Below are 22,575 nucleotides of genomic sequence, written 5' to 3'. Positions count from 1 at the left end.
TTTACAAAATACAAATAATTTAATTAAGATATTAAAGCCTAATAAATAGTAGGTAGTCTGCAGATGAAATCAAATAAATTAATTAAATTTATATATTAAACATAAATGCAAACAGGCCTAATTAATTCTGTTAATTCAGTAATGAAGGTGAGCTCGTATTACATTTAGAATGAGTAGTCGATGAGTAAGCGATACCAGTAATTTATATTTATAACGAAAAAAAAAATGTATTTTGATTAAAAAATCTAGCAGGCTGATATCAACAAAAACAGTACAACGTAGTGAACAAGAAAAATTTATTTAAAATTTGTATGTGTAGTCGCTTATTTTTTGGACAGTAATATATAATACAATACATACTTAATATTTTATATTTTATATTGGCTATTAAATATTATGAAGCATATACAGCCATAGTCAAAAGTATTTACACAACGAACATTTTTGTATATATTGCATAAAAAAATATTTTTATAGTTGTTGTTGGACGTAAGTTGCAAAAAATTTTTTTGTTGTCACTTAGTTTCATCTATGCAGAACCAAATAAGAAAAGAATTGGCAAGATAACTGTTCATTTGACAAAAATATAACCAACTGAGCTGATGCCTATAAGTTGTCAAAAGTATTTACACACATTTTTTTTGCATCAAAAGTATTTACACAAAACGTTAATTTCATTTTCTTCTTTTTAATATGAATTTTTTAAAAATTTTTTTATTTTTATTTAATTAATATAATTAATGTTTGGTTACACCACCTTTGGTATCAATAACTGCCCGCAACCTAGCTGGAATTGATCCAATCAAGTTGCGAATCAGTTTGGGCCGAATATTCGCTATTTCAATTATGCTTTTACTACGTTTTGGATTTTTATCAATAGTCCTTTGATATTTTATGAAGCTTCATACATTTTCAATGACATTCAGACCAGGTCTCTGTGCAGGCTATAAAAAAACAACATGATTTAACTCTTTTAAAATTGGATTAAGTCTACATCCTTGATGACATGGTGCATTGTCATGTTGCAGAACCCGATTATTGATTGGAAAAGGTCTATTTTCTGACGTCAAGACATGGTTATTTAACATACCAATATAACCGGACTGATTTAAGGTACCATTTTTTGGTACCAAATCTCCAAAAGCATTGTATGATAGACATTCCAAAAACAAAACCGTGCCACCTTTAAATCTATTGAGTGACTGCACTGCTTTATTCCTTTAGCGTTGTCGTAAATGCATGGAGTGGTTATTAAATGAACCCTAGAATTGAAATTCAGACTCATCTGTTCATAACACATTGTTTCAACACTGTATAGGTAACTTAAAATACTTCAAAGCAAATGAGAGAATATTTAATAAGATCGTTAAAGTAATATTGACTCTTTTGTGCACCACATAGGTACTGATATTAATATTTTTCAACCTGCTTTGTAGTGTAGCATCACTAACAATCTTGCCAATCAACTTTTCCGATGATGCTGCTATTTTGACAAGACTTGTTGTAGGCTTTTCTACTACTACTCCTAATAATCTTCTGCATTCCCTTTGATTCATGGGAGATTTCCGCCCAGTCCTCTTCAAATTTTTAATATTTTCGCATATGTACTTATTTTTAACTAGATTTTACACCATTTTATATAATATTTTGCACAACTTTACTAAATTCGTCGCCGAAATCCTACTCTTATATTATGTACCAACCTTAGATCGAATTTCAACTGATAATTCTTTCGTTTTTAACATTTTCCTGAATAATTTTTGAATTTTTGAAATTTCTAAATTTGTGTAATTTTTGACAAAAGTTAACAGCTGCACTTACTTAAAGGAAATCCTACAATAAATGCTAATTCATGTTTTTTGTAAATAATTTTGACGCGAAAAAAATGTGTGTAAATACTTTTGACAACTAATAAGCATCAGCGCAGTTGCTTACATTTTGGTCAAATGAACATTTATCTTTCCAATTCTTTTTTATTTGGTTCTGCATAGATAAAACTAAGTGAACACAAAATAATTTTTTGCACCTTACGCCCAACTACAACAATAAAAACATGTTTTTGTGCAATATGTACAGAAATTTTCGTTGTGTAAATACTTTTGACTATGGCTGTATATTATATAAATTAGTAATAAGCCACAAAACTGTTTGGGAAGCAGTTCTTAATTTTTAGAATTTTATAAGTATGCAAAATAATATCTAAACATGTAAGAAGTTATATACGGAAGCATTTCAAGACATTTGTGCACACCTGATAACACAATTACGAACATGAACTGATCTTTGTAATCACTATATTTGAAAAACTTGGAAATGCTTATGTATTAAGTAAGTAAAAAAGTTGCAAATGACTAAATAATTTCTGTTAGAGTGCGAGTTAAATTATGAAGCATTTAGATCAGTTACTATGAATGTATATATGTTAGTTCATATATTTATTATCTAACATTCACATTGGTTAGATTTTGGCATATTTTTATAGATACTGTTTCATTTTCATTAGCATGGAAATTTGTCATAATTCCCATCCAATCAATACAGCCGCCATATATCGTTTTTGCGTTAACTTTTCTAGCAAAGGTAATGATATTTACATGAGAGAAACAACCGCAGAACTGATAGAATAACAATAACTACAAATATATTTTTATGGAAATAAAGTCACTTTTATAATACTCTTGTGCAATCACAAATGATTTAATATGAATTTTATTGCATATTCGAAATTTTCAACTGGAACTTTGAAAGCTTTGGCTTTTTGGTTTTAGTTTACAAGGTTTCGATAATTTTTATAATTCCCAGTAAAAAAATTACCTTCTTAAAAACGGTAGTTTGGGTAATTGGATAATTCGTACAAAATTAGAAAATTTCACATTTTAATATATTAAATGATATTTTTACTGTTTTTTTTTAATTATGACAAATTATGAAGTATATATATAGAATCCAGAGTTATTTATTTATGTTTACCTGTCTTATTTGTCTTAACACCACGGCGTTCTAAAAACATACATTCGAAGATAATTCTCCGGTCAGCGACAGACATTATGGGAAGTGGCAGCAAAGCAAATTTATTCGAAGATATGGATTCTGGAGGAAAAATCAAGACTCCAATCAGTTAACAGAAGCCTACTTGAAAAACTTCATATGGTAGATTTTCTGGTAATAAGGAGCGAGGATACTGCCAGTTCCATATGTAAATACTGCACGCATGTAATAGGTCACAACAGTTGGCTACTAGAGGCTTAAAAAAGACTTGTTAAGTGAGGTCAAAACCGAACATCGGTCTTAGTTTTAAGCATCAGTAGAAAATATTCAAGCTACTTGAACATAAAACTTTTTTAGTTTTATTTTATCACCGTTTTATTTTATAGAAACATCTATAATAGGATATATACGAGCAAGATGTGGTATTGAAGTATCCCTAGTTAACCACCATATGGGTTAACCGCCCCCTGGCGTGTATATTGATTACTGATAATAATACTGAAAGCTTGGACAGGCACCGTTTCTAAATATTTTTAAGGTCTCAAAATTACACAAAATGAAATTGAGGTGAAGAAGACACTTACAATTGAATGGAATATTATTAAATTTTATTCCAAATTCAGTGTAACACACTTAAGCTTATTTGTATTTGCATGGGTCGTTGTTTCTATATTATCCTTGCAAGGCTTAAGCCAAAGCTCAAAATGGAAATTCGACATTATACTTCAGTTTTAAGTAAATGGAAAATTGTATAGTTATGTGAGGAAATTTTTATGCTACTCATGTGAAGAACATAAGCATTTGTTGTAAGATAAATACCCACATGGGTTGTTATAAGTTTTACAAACAAATTGAAAAAGGTTTCTCAAAACCCTTACGAATGAAAATTAATTGATCTACCAGGTAAAGAAATCCGAAATAAAAATTGTATGACAACTTATAAAAGTTGCGTAGGTGCCCGGAAAATTTCTAGACATAAAACGCTACTATACAAATATTTGTGAATGAAGAACAATTGAGACAAAAATGAAAATAAAAAGTTTTTTTATTATTTTATCAAGATATTAATATAAATGTTTCCTAATTTACATATTATAGGAAATAGAAAGTCATGTAATTATATGAAAAAACACAAAACCAAACAATTATTAAAACTCATAGTCAAAAAATAATAAGAACAACGAGTAAAAGAGTATATAAGATATCTCTTATGATACAGGACCTTCTATATCTAGAGATATAGTGGTATATTTCGAGCAGAATTGATAGAGCGCTTCCGCAAAAAACATCAGATCCTAACATTTGATTCTCCAATGATAGATAAGCTAAATTCAGAGCCATAGTATCAACATATGAAATCAAAAGTCCTCTTAACCTGTGTCGCATGGTTGAACGATATCAATGTAATTACCATAACAAATGTATGATAGCTGAGCGTACTGACATGGGAAGAGCTATATCAGTTATTATTTAAATATTTATATACCAATCATTATCTGTAAATCAATGACATATTTCTTCTCCCTCAAAAAGAATGAATTGCATGGCAAGACAAAATCGGTTTTGGCAATATTAAACAAATCATGTTTAATAACCTATTTACCTATTTACTCATAGGTAACTTATGAATTCAGAACAAACGGAAAGCAGTAATAACCTTCACATAGTATTGACTTGCAGGCTTTAGTTATATACTAAATAAATCTGATTGTCTCTTAAGCGATTTAATTTAACAAAACTAACTTAACTTAAGTAGGAGCAAATCCATCTATCTTATATCCAAAGATTGCCTAATACTTAAGCATCCACATAGACTTGGATTTATAACCGACAACATTTGCGGCCTATGCTAAGAAGAAATTAAAGAATAATAAAGTACTCATGTGTTTTCCAGATACCCAGTTCTAACATGAAGTACAACTATTGTTTTTGAAGAACTCTACTTCGTGTACAACAAAGAACTGAAATTGGTTAAAGTGATATCAATAAGGGAGAACATGTAAAACCCTTTAGATTCATTTGCAGTTTACATAGACTCTATTTTTAATTCAGCCTTAAACTTAACCTCACCTAAATAATATTATTTTTTATTTTTTAAGGTTAGTTTTTAAGTTCATTAGATTTTATTGTTTTTGTTAATATCTCCACATTACGGAAATATTCCATTCATAATAACAACACCAAATCATTCAAGTTCTAAACTATTCGTATATATTAAAATAAATAGTTTGAACTGTTCTAAACAGTTTAATACAGCTTCAAATAAAAATCATTTCTATATTTATATACAAAAATATTTAAAAATAAAAAAAAGTAAACATCACTATCATGTTAATACTATATTACTGCACTTTTTATGTAATAAACTGAATTTTTTGTAATAGTGCTTCTTTAGTAATAAAATATAATTAATAAAACTTCATTCACATTTACTATAATAAATATGAATGTATAAATATTTATTTGTTATATCTAAATAAAAGATTATAACTTTAATAAACTTTTTCTACATTGTTAAAAATATTTTTTTATATATCCTATATTAAATAACACTTAGTTCAATAATGTGTGTGACTAACTAATTAAAACACATTTTTTTGCCAAAATTCGTTTTTATTCATCAACATAGTCCCCTTTTAGGGAGATACAATCATTCCAAATCATTGAAATCTTTCGATACCGCCTTTGTAAAACGATTTTTCTTTGCCTTCAAAATAGGCCTTAGTTTCGGCGATTACTTCATCATTTGAGCCAAATCTCTTACCACGGAGCATCTTTTTGAGGTCTGCGAAGAGCCAGTAGTCGCTGGGGGCCAGATCTGGAGAAAACGGTGGGTGCGGCAGCAATTCGTAGTTCAATTCGTTCAATTTTGCCATCGTTTTCATCAACTTGTGACAAGGTGCATTGTCTTGGTGGAACAAAACTGTTTTCTTCGCCATATGAGGCCGTTTCTTTGCGATTTCGTCTTTCAAACGCTCCAATAATGCTATATAATAGTCGCTGTTGATGGTCTTCCCCTTCTGGAGATAGTCGATGAATATTATTCCATGCGCATCCCAAAATACAGACGCCATAACCTTGCCAGCCAACTGCTGCGTCTTTGGTCGTTTTGGGCGGTTTTCACCGGCTGCATGCCACTCAGCAGACTGCAGATTTGACTCTGGAGTGAAATGGTGGATCCATGTTTCATCCATCGTGATGTGCCGACGCAAAAACTCCGACTTATTGCGCGTAATCATGTCCAAACAGCTCTTTGAATCATCGATTCGTTGTTGTTTTTGCTCCGGTGTGAGCAAACGCGGCACCCATTTGGAAAACACCTTTTTCATACTCAAATGTTCGTGTATTATGGTGTGTACACTGCCTGCTGATATCTGTAGAATGCCAGCAATCTCTCTCACTTTCACTTTACGGTCGGACATAATGATTTTCAGTGTTTTTTCAACGTTTTCCGGAATAACAGCGTCATTTGGCCGTCCAGTAGATGGAATGTCATCGGTGTCTCTATGACCACGTTTGAATTCGGCATACCAATAACAAATGCTTCTTTTTGATGGAGCAGAGTCCGAATAATGTTTTTCAAGCCATTCCTGGCATTGAACAGTATTTTTTTTCATTAAAAAACAATGATAAATCAGCACACGGAATTGCTTTGAATTCTTTTTTTTTTGAAAACTCAAAAGTAGCGTCACTTAAAGTACTGCAACTTGTAAACAAATGGTCGGATTAACATATGATTTTGACAGTAAGCCTAAAAAGTTTGCCACTTTCGAAAAAAAATATTTATTTAGTATTAGTGCCGCCATCTATGTGTCAGTCACACAAATTATTGAACGAAGTGTTAATAAGTAAATTCTTTTTTTAATTTGTTAAACATTAAAACGGCACTGTTAAAATCTTATTAGATTAGAACTTCCATGTGATTATATAAGTGCAGAATTCATAATGGTGACAAATATGATCAAGAAATAATTTTTTTTTTGAAACATGCTTAATTTTTACTCATATACTTATTCTTATTAAACTTTGTTTTAATTTGTTTTGTTTTATATGTGGTACATATTTCGTTTGTATTTTTTTGGGCAATATTGATTAAATATAAAAAATTAAAAATATATAAAAATAAAAAAATATGTAAAGAATATATAAGTAATTATATTTTTAAAAATAGAAAAATAATTTTGAAAACATGCTACTTATATAAAAATGTATTTTCTGTTTTTAATTATATATTTGGGTCACTCTTGTACAAACCGGACGGATTTTTGCAACAAATGACCTCATGATCTTCAATTTGGTCGAACATTTTTTTATGAGCTCCTTTCATGAAATAAGAAAACCCATATCTCGGAAAAAAATTTTGTAACTTTTTTCTTAGGAGATATGGACCCATGGGGTCTTGAAAATTGTTATATCTTAGTCTCTATAAGTGTTAGCAACTTGAAATTTGCTGCATTTTAAAGATAATTTATTGAACTTCTAAGAAATTGTTTAAACAATTAAGATTGTTTATATTTAAGTACTAATATTAACCATCAAATTTCAAAAATAAAAAATTTTCTCAAAACATGTCTCCAGGATTTTCATTTTTTATATTTTATTTAGATTCAGTTTTAAATTCTACTGCGAGATAAAAATTTTCAGGATACCATTATTTTTTGAAGTTTTTTAATATTGTTTTTTTCTCTTTTCAAAGAATATACTAGTAATATTCTTATATAATATTTTTGATTTCGATTAGTAATAAAATTCTACACAAAACCCATTAAATGCAGGGCGATATTGCCCTTAGAAGTAATTTTAAAAAATTATTTTAACCTTCACATCATACCAAGCATATACCCACGATTTTTCAGTAAAAAAAAAGGAAGATATATGTCATATTAATTTTTCGTTTTTAGTTTCGATATTGCTTTTTAGAATTAATTTAGAATTAAAAAAATTTAATTTATCAGGCGTCCTTCACGTTACTCGTACGTACTATAATACCATTAAATTAATTTTTGAAGAAAAACGACACAAAACTTTTTTTTTTTAATTTAACGGTTAATATTTGTACTTAAATATAAACAATCTTAATTGTTTAAACAATTTCTTAAAAGTTCAATCAATTATCTTTAAAATACAGCAAATTTCAAGTTCCTATCACTTGTAGAGACTGAGATATAACCATTTGAAAATCTATGTAGAAAATGTGTAAAACCGGCTATGCCGGCTTGTTTATTTACATGCTCCAGCTGAAAAAGTATTTGTACAGGTGGTTAGAAAAAGAAAACATAGAGGTACACCATTCGTTCTGTGAAGTAATTAAGTTAAGGTAGCACTGACCGGGCTTAATATACGAGACAAAAACGGACGCGCACACAGCACAGGCGCATGGGGAGACATGCTACGTCAGACCGAAACCCGGTAACGAGTTTTTAGGAACATTTGAGTAAGTAGGTATATACTTTATTGAGCGTTTTTTTAAATATTACTAATTTTGTTTTAATTTAAATTAGTTTTATCTTATATTTTGCTGTGAATTCTTTAAATTAAATTTCAGTCACTAATATGTTATATATATTTTCCCGAATCTTTCTCCACCCTCTCTACGAGGTGCTGTATTACATTTGAAAGAGGAAGCCATATTTTTAGGTATAGTTTTCGATAGGAAACTCACATGGAAGCAAAACACCTTAGAGCCCGTTGTAAAAGTCACTATTGCGCTCTTTCTATGTCAAAAGAAGACCCCTCTTCTTTTGGTAAGAAGAGGGGTCTTCAACTACGTATCTACGATAGCTCTTGATAAATCTTCGTACTGCTCAGTACTTAACAGAAAGCGAAGAGCTGAACTCCATTGCACTAGATTTGATGCTTCATTTATTGTCAATGGATATTATCAGTAAATAAATGGCAGCTTCATCTGCTCTAAGACTAAAAGTTAAGACATTGTGACGCACAATGGAGAGCCAGTGATTATGGACACACCTCCATTATTAATTTTTTTAATTTTACTCCTAAATATGTTGACTACATCTCTCCCATTCTCAACTTCGACAGAAAATTTGATGTCGAATTTCCATCTAGAGAGTTATGGACGTCAGGTGGTCGCTTCTTAGGTAAGGGCTTAACCATTTTCACTGACAGATCCAAAACGAGTAGTGATGTAGGCAGTAGAGTTTTCTCAGTGGAATCGATTAAATCTTCCTACTTTAGGCTTTCAGACCATTCCAGTGTCTTTCAGGTGGAAGTGATCGACATTAGAGAAGCTATAGCTTGTTTGAATGTGGATGTTATATTTTGCAGGAATATATACATACTATCAGACAGTCAAGCTACTCTAAAATCCTTAAGTACAGTCCAATTTACAACTAGGACGGTTTTTGACTGTTTTACATCTCTATGCGAAATGTCGACGCAACTCAGTATTTCTCTAATCTTTCAGGTCATTGAGATATTTTCGGCAATTCCAAAGCAGACGAGCTATCCAGAAAATGTACTTCAGGACCACACTCGGAACATGTCGCTAGCATCATGCAAGTTAATACCCTGCACTCATATGACGGAACTTTGCCTTTTCATACAAATTTTGTATCTTGAGAATGCGCACTCAGTTATTGCGTATTAAAATATCTAAGAACGCCTATGTGCGTTTTATCAAGTGCTTTGCTTCAACGCCTACACTTTATATTGCAACAATGTTGCAAAAGATAATAAAATTGTTTTCTTTTCAAGATGCAATTATCTTGCAGAAAAGATATCAACATCATTTCAAATATTTGATTGATGAGGTGTTCATATATTATTGGATATCAATCTCGTAATCTGGCTATTGACGCCAAAACTAAAGACGCTTACGAGGCGCTTTAGAAAATAAAAGCTCCAATTCTATAGGATGGAGATAAGAAGCTTTTAGAACATTCTGAGGAATTTTAGAAGCTATAATTCGATTGGTCAATCCAATCTTTAGATTTTCATTAACGACTTCAAACATCAAAGGAAAAACTTTGAAGTGTCAGTCGTTAGGAAAGGTTACATTAATGAAGTCGTGTCTTGGAAAAACGTTAGAGTCGAGTTAATAAATACAATAGTTGGTGGAATCCAGTTCGGAAACTGCAATAAGTATTTAAATAAATTTGTAACATGTGAATAAAATATTAATTCAAATAATAATATATAAATGTGAAATAAATAAAATAATATAAAATAAGTCTATGCAACAAATGTAATAATAAAATGTAACATTAAAAATAATATGTAGCATTTATATAAAAATATAATATTAAATATTAAATATTAAATAATAAATAAATAAAATTATATTTTTTAAAAACATTAACAAAAACATAGTTTATTAATTTGCATACTGTTATTGAGTTCTTTCTATACTGAAATCTTTAATAAAAGATGAGAAGACTCATCGCTATGCTGGCATATGTATGCAATCTGGACACCTAAAGGACATCTAAAATGCTCATTGAGAAACCCCATAGAGATATCGGTCTTTTAGTAGAGCCAATAGGCCTAAGTGGATCCACTGGAGATTTTGAGTATATCTCCATCCTATATATATTTTAGGATTGAATTTGATTATGTTTATTTTATTTTATATTATATTATATTATAAAATTTATAGAATACACATTTTATTATATATATACATTAAAAATATTATAAAACTTATATAATATTTATATAAAAATGTTGAGTTCTTATTTGTTTTATTTTTTAATTTTAAATTTTTATTTTTCAAATGCCATATTATATAAAACAATAAATACTTTATAATATTTTCCATATAACTTAATCATTTATGTAATTTTTAGTCTCAATTTTTAATTCTCAATTAATATCTCAAATTGTATTTTTCATTTTTAATATATAATTGTATAATTTCTTTTAATATTTTTTTTAATTTTCACGATATTTTATTTTATCTTTTTGTATGAATTTAATTTTTTTGTAGTTTTTAAATAACAATATTTAATTTTCAACTAATATTTCGTATTTATAATTTTTTTTTTAATTAAAGATTAAATATTCTAGATATTTTTTTGTTTAACTATTTAAAGTAAATATAACTACCAGCTTCCAACGGAGCGGAGCACCGCGATAATAGTTGACCTTTTGTGCCGATATATATAATTATACTATTTTCCGAATTTTTGTGCCGATATATATAACTATACTATTTCCAAATTTTTCATATATTTTTATCAGATTTTTATTTTTTCATGTCAATTAACTCTTTTTCGCTTTTTTTTAATATACCTATTTAACATACACATTTGTTTATAATTTTCAAACGAATGTTTTATAGCAGAAAAAGTCTACGGATATTTACAAAATTTTTCTTAAATTACGCATATCTTTTTTTATTTTTACTCAAATTCATTTTTATTTTCTGATTTAATTTAGCCAACGAAACAACAATATAGTTTCAATATAAAAAATTAACAGTTATTCTTGAAAAAAAATTAAACACAATTATATGCAAAATATAATCTACGGATATTTCTTAAATTTTATTTACATTTACCCATAATTTAAATTCGCTTGCAAGCATAAATGTGTCATAATTAATAGTTGACTTCCTAAAGATTCCAATAATTAATTATTTAGGAATATTTTATTTAAATAAACAGTAAATTTTTACAATGGAAAAAAAAGACGTGAAAGTAGTGTTATTGAGGGATAAATAACTTTTAAAATTTTCAAAAGGTGACGTAAGCCAACGAAAATTTCCTGAAGATATTGGTCGTCCATCTGTGCACAAAATTATAAATAACTTCAAGAGGACGAGAACTTACGTTTCTAAACCTCGCACTGGCCGCCCCACAATTCAGGCAGATAGAGAAAGACAAAGTATAATTAACCAGGTGAAAGTAATTCCAAGAATAACAGGCTTCAAACTAGCTAAACATGTTGCCGAAATACTTGAAAACAAATTATATGCTGTGCGGAAAATTTGATTTTGAATTTATTATACCTTAATTGCAGGAAAGAAGCCATACATATCCAAATGTAATAGAATAAAATGATTAAGCTTTGCAAGAAAGCATATAAATAAACTTATAAAGTTCTGAAAATGAGTTATTTTCTCCGATGAGAGTTAATTTTAAATATTTGGAATCAAAGTTAGAAAACTTGTAAGGATAAAATTATGCACAGCCTATGATAAACACAACTCAATTTCAACAGTAAATCGTGGTGGTGAAGGCGTAATGATTTAGGGTTGTATAACAAGTAATGGTGCTGTCAGACTTGCATGTGTACAAGATACAATGGAGAAATATGGCTATCTAAATATTCTAAAAACAAATTTGAAAGAAAATGTCGGAATGATAGGACTTGAGGTAATCTTTTTGTTTCAGCAGGACAACGACTCTGAGCATGTAGCTGCGATCGTACGTATTTGGCTGCTCTACTATGATTACAGGCAACTACAAACACTACCAGAATCACCAGACCTTAGTCCTATTGAACATCTGTGGGTTTATTTGAAAAATAAGATTCGCCAGCATATCTTTTCTAGCAAGGATATGTTCAGAAACGTTATCAAGGAAGAATGGCTAGAAATAAACGCACGGGATACTGCAAAGCTGGTTGAGTCCATGCAAAGACGCTTAACAGAGGTTACTAAATGCAGAGGTTATTTCAGAGGCTATTAAATTTAAGATTTTTGTGAATTTTATTGTTTTTAAATAAATATTAAAAAATATCCGTAGACTTTTTCTGCTTCAAAAATTGCTACTTTTGCATATATGTGTTAAATTTTTTTTTAAAGAATAAATGTTTATTTTTTATATTGGAACTTTATTGTTGTTTCTTTGGTTAAAATAAATCAGAAAATAAAAATGAATTTAAGTAAAAATTAAAACAGTTATGCGTAATTGAAAAAAAATTTTGTGAATATCCGTAGACTTTTTCTGCTATGTGTATATTACATATATTACACATATACATACATTTGTTTTTACAATTTTTTTTACATACATGTTTAAAATTCACTGTGCATTTCCTTAAACCTAGCTCACAAAATAAATTTCAATCATTTATAACATAATTTTTATAATAAATGCCTTTAACATTTATATTTAACATTATCTGAAAGTAATTTCAAAAATTTTACTCTTAATGGACGCTTATAACATACTTACAATCTGTAAACATTCTGTAACCAATAGCACTGTAATTTCTTATCTTTCATTTTATTTCGCAGTAGGAACAAAGCCAATCATATTAGACTTAACATAACCGCTGTTAAGAAGAAAAAACTGTGTTGGCATTTTATGCTTGTTACCTGATAGGAGGTTTCACTATTTTTACAAAAAACAACAAAAAACACATTAACAGAAGCACATAAACTCTGCACTGATATGAATTTGAATTTTCAATTGAAACTATTTTATTATTAAAATTTATGCAAACATATTTTCCTTTTTTTTCTGATTTTTATTTACAAATAATGCACGTATTTAGAAATATATAAATACACATATATTTAAAATTTTTTTTATTTACGCATTTTTAATTAACAAAAAAATGGAAATAAAATTAATTTCACTACCGAAAACTAAACTATACGCACAGCGCAAGCAAACAAACTAAATAAAAAGTTATCACAAGTGTTTAACAGTAGTGGGAGAGCACATGCAAAGCATGAGAGCGCGAGTGCGAGAGCCACTAGTCAAATGAGATTTAAACAAAGGTGTTTTTTAAATAGGGTGAATTATTTTAATTATTATAACAAAACACAAAAACGAAAAGTAAAGAAAAAGTATAAGTAAATTATTGGTAAATTGTTTTTGTTGTATAATTTGATTAACAGTAACAAAATTCGAATTACAAAAAAAACAATAACTTGTAAATTAGTAATCAGCAAAATATGTCGTTATGGAAAATTGATTGTGATTCATTTACATGAACATGAAACTTAATTGATATTTCTTGGTTTTAACATTAAATGATAACATTTTTGTTATACATTATATGTTAATGTAAGTTCATACGTGGAAAATACGAAATGGCGCTGTTATTGTTGCTTTACACACATTTTTTTACAGTTCACAAACATTGACTGATTTATTTGGCATAACGGATGAAGTGGGCACTTAAAGTTGGCAACAAGTGTCCCAAAAATAAATAACGGATTTTAAAATAATTATTAAACCAAAAAAATCAGTAATTAGCAGTGACAGAAATATTTTTTTTATATTATTTTATTAATTATTTAATCAAAAGGTTGCTACATTTTAAGTATTATGTACCTTTCATCACTAATTATATATCTAATTGTCAAGAACGTAAAGTTTATTTATATAATTGTCAAGAACGTAAAGTTTTTTTATATAAAGCAATACAAAGTAACTCACCTAATGAGAGAATCACTGCCTCATTGCCTACTTAGCCAATGGAGAATATCTGTTGGCAAGTCTGATCTCTCGTTGAATCGTTTGGCTGACATAATTTATGTTGTTCATACTGACTCCTAAATAAACAAAGTCTTTCAGAATTTCGAACTTATAGTTGTCAATGGGGATGTAGGTTCGCTGCGGAAATTTGTTTTCTAATAGAAAGTAGTTTATATTTCCTCATTCACCAAAAGTCCCACATACTTCATTCGTTTTTCTAAGTTGGAGAAAATTAAATTGACGGCGCGGGTGTTCAGGCCAACAATATTATTATCGTCGGCATACGTCAGCAGCATCACACTTTTGTAAAATTCTGTACCAGTACGGTTGATATATGCTACATAGATTATTTTCACCAGATTAAAGAAATCATACGACAAGAAGTCAATCTGTCTAAAACCTTGTTTGGTACGAAATGGATCGGAAAGGTTCTTTTCAATTTTAACTGAGTTTTTATATCCAGAAATTGTGGCCAAAAAACGAAATGCATTAGCAAATTTTACGAGTTTTTATTTTTTGTTTCTGTAGCATAGCCCTTTACAAACTTCATGTTAAATTATTGTTTATCATAAAAAAATATTGGTGCTCTTCTAATTATAACTAAAATATGGTATATTCATTCAGATGAGAAAAATAGTTTTTCTTATTCAATATCATATCAAATTACAAAAGCTAAAATATTGTTTTGTTAATGAGAATTGGTCACTAATATCATGGGTATTGTGAGCAGTAAGTGTACTACGATCTATAAGGCTATATAAACACGATATAAAGGATCGTGTTTATATCAATAATCCTCGAAGCGTTGACATTGAGCAAGCTTTTTTAGAAATTTATGAAAAATTACCCAAAAAGCATTTAAAACTGTTATATATCGAATATATTAGATAAAAAAATATTATATAAAATGTATTATTTTTAGTGACGAGATTTGACCAACATATAGGAGAGTTTAGTCTTTATGATAAATCTATATTGTGTTTTTGTGGACAATCCTTAATATCTTGCCGCTTTGAAAACGAACCACCAATTTATGACCAAGCTAATTCAAGCTAATATTGATATATCAATAAAGATTAGCTCAAAATTATATAGTACTATTAGATGTCGTAGCAATCGTAGCAATAGTTATTACGATTTAAAGAAAGGCGCGTATGGACTATGCCCAGTGACATATCCATATATATTTAAAATACCATAGAAGTGTGTGACCTACATATACATATCTAAAATGTTTCTCGATGTTTTCCTTCTCAGCCTTGTAAAAGTATTGAAAGGGGACATCAGGTTTTTAACCAGCGGGTTTGGGTGCCTATATATGTGATGAGCGTAATTCTTTGTAATTCGAGATATTTCTTCTTTGATTGTCCGAACATGTAATTGTTTATGCAGCTATTCATTTGTTATATACGAAGGTGCATTTGCGATCATACTAAGTGTTGTAGATTGAAGACGCTGGATAATTGCAGGGTTTGAATCTGCTGCAGTACCCCATAATTGGGCCCCATAACTCCATATAGGTTTTAGTACAGATTTGTATAAAAGCAGCTTATTGTCGAGTGACAGTTTGGAATTTCGACTGAGGAACTAAAATAAGTTTCGTAAGACCCAGGGCTTTACACTTTTTGCATATGTGTGATTTCTAGGTTAGCTTACTATCCAGATGTATGCCCAAGTATTTTGTTTCTACAGCTTGTGGTAATTCAGTATTGTTTATTAAAACAGGCGGGCACGTAGAACGTTTTGTAGTAAATGTTACTTGGACAGATTTTGATTCATTCGGTTTGATACGCCAGTTTTTCATCCATAGAGCAACATTGTTAAGGCAGATTTGAAGTTTGGTGGAAGCACGGATTGGGTCACTGTCAACTGATAAAAAGCTGTGTCGTCTGCAAATGTACCGATAAGGAGAAGATCCGCAGTATATAAAAGATAAAGCATTGATCCCATTATGCTACCTTTAGGTACTCCTGCTCTTATATCATGAAGTTTCGTTTCCATGCTTAATGAAAAAGTGTCTTGCCGAGAGGTATGATTTCATAAATTTGAAAAAATTTAGAGGTAGATTCAGTTTTAGTTTGAAAAGAAGACCCTCATGCCATACTCGATCAGAAGCTTGTGAAATATCTATAAATGGCTCAGTGCAATATTTCTTACCATCTATCGTACTACGTATATGTCGGACAAGTCTATGAATTTGTTTTATTGTGCTATGTTTTTGGCGAAAGCCAAATTGATGGTCAGGGATAAGTCTGTTTTGTTAGATAATTGGTGTAAGGCGCTTTAGAAACAGGATTTCCATAGCTTTCGACAAGATCGGAAGTAGACTTATTGGGCGATAAGATTTGACGTCTTCTGGGCTTTTCCCTGGTTTCAGTATCATGGAGATTTGCGCTTTCTTCCACTGTGGCGGAATAAATCTCCTTATTATCACAACGTTAGATGAGTGAGAAATACAAATCCTTTTAGTGGTAGCTGCTGTGGGATCATGCCTGTGATTAAGTCGTATCCTGTAGCTTTTTTACTTTTAACTTCGTTATTACATCCCTAACTTCATTAATAGTATATCTTTAAATTGGAAGATCCAATGAATAAGGCTCTTGTAGAAAATTTATTCTTTGCTTTATGATATCAGGCATTTTTGATTATCATTTGATTTAAAGACCTGATCCAAATGTAACGCGAATGTTTCTGCTTTTTCAATATCGCTTTTTGTCCATGAGTTGTCGATTTTGCGAATAGGTGGTTGATAAGCAATCGGTCTGTTATTCTTTTTTATGGCTTTTCAGTATTTTGTATCACTTGAAGCACTTAAGTTTTGAAGGTATAGGGAGGTGCAATTATGGTTATACTTGATAAGAAGGACTTTAACGAGTTTGCATAATTTGTTTAAGCGAGTTTTATCCGCAGGGAATCTCGTCCTTTGCGAATGTTTTCTCATCCTACGCTTTTCTTGATCACGTATCTAATGTTAAATGGATAATCTTGCTTAACACTTTTAAAAAACGGTGGAGTTGATTCCCGTACAGACATTTGGACACAAGAGTTGAAATGTTCTACTGCTTCAGTTACATCAGATTCAGTTTTCAACCTGACTTCGGTATTTAGACCAGTTGTAATTAGTTAACGGTAACTGTAACAATCAGTATTTTTGTTGTGAGGAATACATTTTTCAATAATTTCGCAGCAATCATTGAGGGTGATTATTATTGGCGAGTGGTCAGATGACAAGTCGAAATTGGACTTACAGGTAGTTGTCTCAATATTTTTTTTTATATGAAATTCCCACAAATCCATAAAAGTATGTGAATATGAGTTTCAGTAATTGTAAGTTCCTGATGATGCTTTATAACGCCATAAGCAGAGCTGCATACTGATATAGTAATAATCTTTCATCTTCATAATAAAACGATATAATGATAATCGGAATAAAATCTTTCATTCATGGAACAATATGGTAATAATCAGAATAAAATTTTTCGTATGTGAAACTAACCTCATTACAAAACAAGCAGAGCTGCAGAATGATATAGTGATAATTGGAATAAAGTCTTTCGTCTACAGAATCAAACAATGTAATGATGGTGAGATTAAAGTCTTTTGCCCCCGGAATAAAACGATATAGTGCTAATCCAATTAAATTCTTTTCTTTTCGGAATAAAATAATATAGTGATAATCAGATTTAATATTTTCGACTTCGAAATTAAACGATATAGTGATAATTGGAATAATTTTTTTTTTTGTGAAACTAGCGTTATACCGAGGTAATCAGAGAACGATATAATAATTGAAATAAAATCTATCGTTTCCAAAATAACACTATGCAGTAATAACACTAGTTTACAACCAAAAACTTCCAAAGACAAGAGTTATATTTCCCATAGAAAAATTTTCTGAAGAATTCGAAAATCACAACGATTTTTTTTCCTTTGCACCGTTTCGAGTTATTTGCAAAAAACCGTTACTTCGACTTTTCTCAAAACATCACCCTGCATATGGCCCCATAACTTTTTTTCTAAAGTTATGCAGCCAGTAGTGTTATATCTGTAGTGTGTTATTTGTCAAATTAAAGGCGAAACTTGTACAAATATTTTAAGCTACATAACGTTAATGTAACTTACTTAGTTTCGCTGCTATAGCTAAAAATGTATAGATACAAAATGTTTTTTATACGCTTTTTTCAACTTTTTCGATTTTCAATTTTAAAAAGAAATTCTTTTTTTGGTTGAAGTTAAAGACCGTTAAATGTTTGTACTAAACAAACATTTCGAGTAGCTTAACATACAAATCGAATAAAAATTTCAGAAGTTATTCGTCATTTTCCAAATTTGACCAAAATAGTGGTTTTTATTAACAAATCAGAAAAATCATTTTTCCGAATTTGTTTTTTAAAATTTAGAGTGCAAATCAAAACAGTATTATGTAAAATTGTACAAATATTATTTAAAAATTAAAAATTAATATTATTCAATATTAATATATTGCATTTTATATAAAAGTTTGACGTCGAACGTGAAACTGCATTATTAAAAGTGAATTTATATATTATAAGAGGAATATGTAGGATTCGTTCTTCTTATAATTGTTCAACAATAATATCCCAACAGGCTTGTGTCTCAATACCCTTGATAACTTTTTTCCATGGCAAAGATATTATTAGAGAAATGCAAGAAATGCATTATTAGAGTCATAGTTGCCCCAAGAATTTTGTAATTTTAAAATAAAGAAAAAAGATTTATGACGAAAAATAGCACTAAGAATGGTTTACAACCTTTTTCCATAATATTGGTATACAAAAGTTTAAATATTGTTTTCTTTCAATATACCATCTTTTAAGTGCAATCCTGTAGATTGGACACACTCCATTACGAGTGCACGGCTTATCTTGATTAGCCATAGCAAATTCCATGTAGAATCAAATGGTACCATATGATACCATATGTAAAATATTAATTTATAATAACAGTGAGGTAACTTCAGAAAGAAAGTTAAGGGGCCATATACAGGGAGAAAAGTCAAAATAACGGTTTTTTGCAAATAACTCGAAAACGGTACACAGGACAAAAAAATCGTTGTGATTTTCAAGTTTTACGAAAAATTTCCCTATAGGAAATATAAATCTCGTCTTTAAAAACAAAACCTTTAATTATTTGTAAACTAGTGTATTCGGAATAACATCTTTCGTCTACTTCAAATAATATAGTGATAGTCGCATTAAAATCTTTCATCTTCGACTTAAAATGATAAAGTACTAATCCAATTTAAATCTTTCGTCTTAAGAATAAAAGAATACAGTGATAATCGAGTTAAGTTTTTTTGTGACCGAAATAAAATAATATAATGATTATTCAATTAACTTCTTTCGTTTTCGAAATAAAATGATATATTGACAATCGGATGAAATTTTTTCGACTCCGAAATTATACGATCGGAATACCGGAATAATCGGAATAAAATACTTCGTTTATGGAATAAGATTTATAACGAAATAAGCAGAGCTGCAAAACGATATATTACTATTTGGAATATAACTGCATCTGCTGCAGTAAACGTTCAAGAAGTAAAGGCTCGAATTAAATGTAATCCACGCTACAGTATAAGACAAATTGCTGCTCAGCTTAACATTACAAAAGCTTCCTTACAACAAATACTTTAAATCAACTTCAAAATAAAGACTTACAAGTTTCAAAACTGGTATTTTTTTATTATTATTTGTGTGATATGGTAACACTTGTATTTTTTCTTTGGCAACTCTTACAGAAATAAGAAAGAATAAAATTGAAGATAATACAAAGTTTAGCCAACGCGACTCGTTCATCAATAATGAAAACTTATTATTACTGAAATGTCTTAACTACTCCCTTTTTGAGACTCGAAAAGAGGTTCAGAGTTTTTTAAATGTGACAAGGACGATATTGTATAACAGTACGTATTATGTGACCATTAAGACCTACTCTGAAGAGTATGAAATAGATATTGAGGATTAAGTAAATATTTTTGTTATTATTTAGTGTGAATGTTTTAAAGAAAAACCTCAATAAACGGTTGCAAAGTCTGTATTGACGATAAGAAAACTATTGTTACCTGCTTCATGAGCATGTAAGAAGGTAAATGATCATCACTTCATCGATTACACTTATGGGACAATTTAAAGTTTTGTATGTTTCATAGAACTCCCAATGTCATCTTCATTATATTACCAATATAGTAATAAACATAAAAAAATCTTTTTTAACGATGGGTATGAAAACTTAAAGATTGGTTTAAAAGTGTATATATATAAAAACTTAAAAGCAAACCCTTTTTATGCTTATTGTTATTATTATGTGTTAGACATAAACGAACAAACGTCAACCCTGATAACCAGGTGTTGTGCTTTATGTACTTTTGGGAAATGCGGGATCACAGTCAGTATATTTTTTTTCGACGATGCCGAAGGACGCGTGCTGAGAAAAGCGGAACGAATAAAACTATTTCGAACATTCATAACATTATGCAATTTAAATAATTTGTCAACTTTTTATAAAATAGACTTTTTAAATTTGTGTTATAATTTTAATAATAAAAATGCAGAGTATCGACCATTCCTAACATATGGTAATTCTCTTATAATTATAATGGACTATAAAATAGATTGATACCTCAACTTTTGAATCAATTGCAGTGACTTGTCTACGTTCCACTTGAAACCATAACAGTTATTTATGGTTTTGACCTGAGACCTTTTCTCATATCGCCTGTTCCGATATGGATATGTGTAACGCATTTATATATATTTATATATTTTCTTGATTTTTCAATAAATATTTTTCGAATCAATTATTTAACGCCAAAATCTGTTAACAGCTTTCTGTTGTTCAATTATCGAATAAAGAAAGTTGTTTTTATGCGAGTCTTGCATTAGTAAAAAAATATATCACTTTTTTTTAATTACTTCTTTTGGAAATATTTTTTTAAGTTTATTTTAAGACGTAACTAAAAACTATAATGAGTAATAAAACTGTAAATATATAAACCATTGAAAATGCCGATTCGAATCAGTTTTGTTGTGATTATGAGTGAATGGCAAAATTTTATCACATCATTTCACAGTTCCATTTACTGTGATTTTAATGGGTGGGCGGAGCGATCAAAACATTAGATTTTGATGGCCGCGAGTTTGGTTATGTTTACCATGTCAAAAATGTGTTACGAATCAAGTCAAGGTGTTCAAAACTAGTCTAAAAACATGAAATAGCAAAATCTAATTAAAAATTCGAATTTACGTGGAGATATGTGCGTACATATATGTCCAGAGCACATGAAACACAATTTTAAATTTTATATAAATAGCTTGAAACAGACAAATTACAATCATGTTCTAACTTAAATTACTGTTGAATGTTTAAAAGGTGAACACTAACTAAATATTACGTCGGGAAGTTAAAATGTAAATGCTAAGTCAAAGTTTTTCCATCAGACAGCCAACTTGTAGTGGAAAAACGACAAAAAACTTTCTATTGGTTTTTATAACTTCCATTTAACTTATTGTTTACAGCCACTTGAAAGTCTCTCTAATAACATTTTCTTACTTTCATTGCTACTTAATTATTTTTCAATACAGATTATCGAATTATGTACTCATGGTATACTGATGACATTGCAGGATCAGAAATTATAGGACCAAAATTCCGCAATGCAATCGAAAAAGGAAAACCCGCTTCCATTTTTCAGACCTTGAAGTCCATACCTTAAAGCTATGTGCAAGAGAATATCTACACAGGGACACCTGAGGCATCAAAGCATGCATTCTTTCGAACAGCCAAGCTGCAGTTGATCTAGGAATGCTTTTAATACTCTAATATCGAGGAACTATGTTACTCTTATATGGGTACCAGGAAAAGAAGAGCATGAGGGCAATGAAATAACAGACTCCCTAAGCAAAGAAGGGTGCATATACTTCTTTCATTGATCCACAATGATTGATATATGATTCACAAATATTGATATGTGAATGGGAGAAACAAAATCTCATAGAACACTGGAGAGCACAAACAGGTATGTGGCAGTCAAGAAGATTTTTTGATCCTGAACACATTAAAGTTGACGTTATCGTTAACCTTAGCAGCAACGATGTTAAACTTTACACTGAACTTCTTATAGGACAGGAATATATATAAATATTGAATTATATATTAATTGTAAAGATTT

This window comes from Teleopsis dalmanni, chromosome X, assembly GCF_002237135.1.
Source record: "Teleopsis dalmanni isolate 2A chromosome X, ASM223713v2, whole genome shotgun sequence".
Lineage (NCBI taxonomy): Eukaryota > Metazoa > Arthropoda > Insecta > Diptera > Diopsidae > Teleopsis > Teleopsis dalmanni.
Note: the sequence above shows the minus strand (reverse complement) of the source record.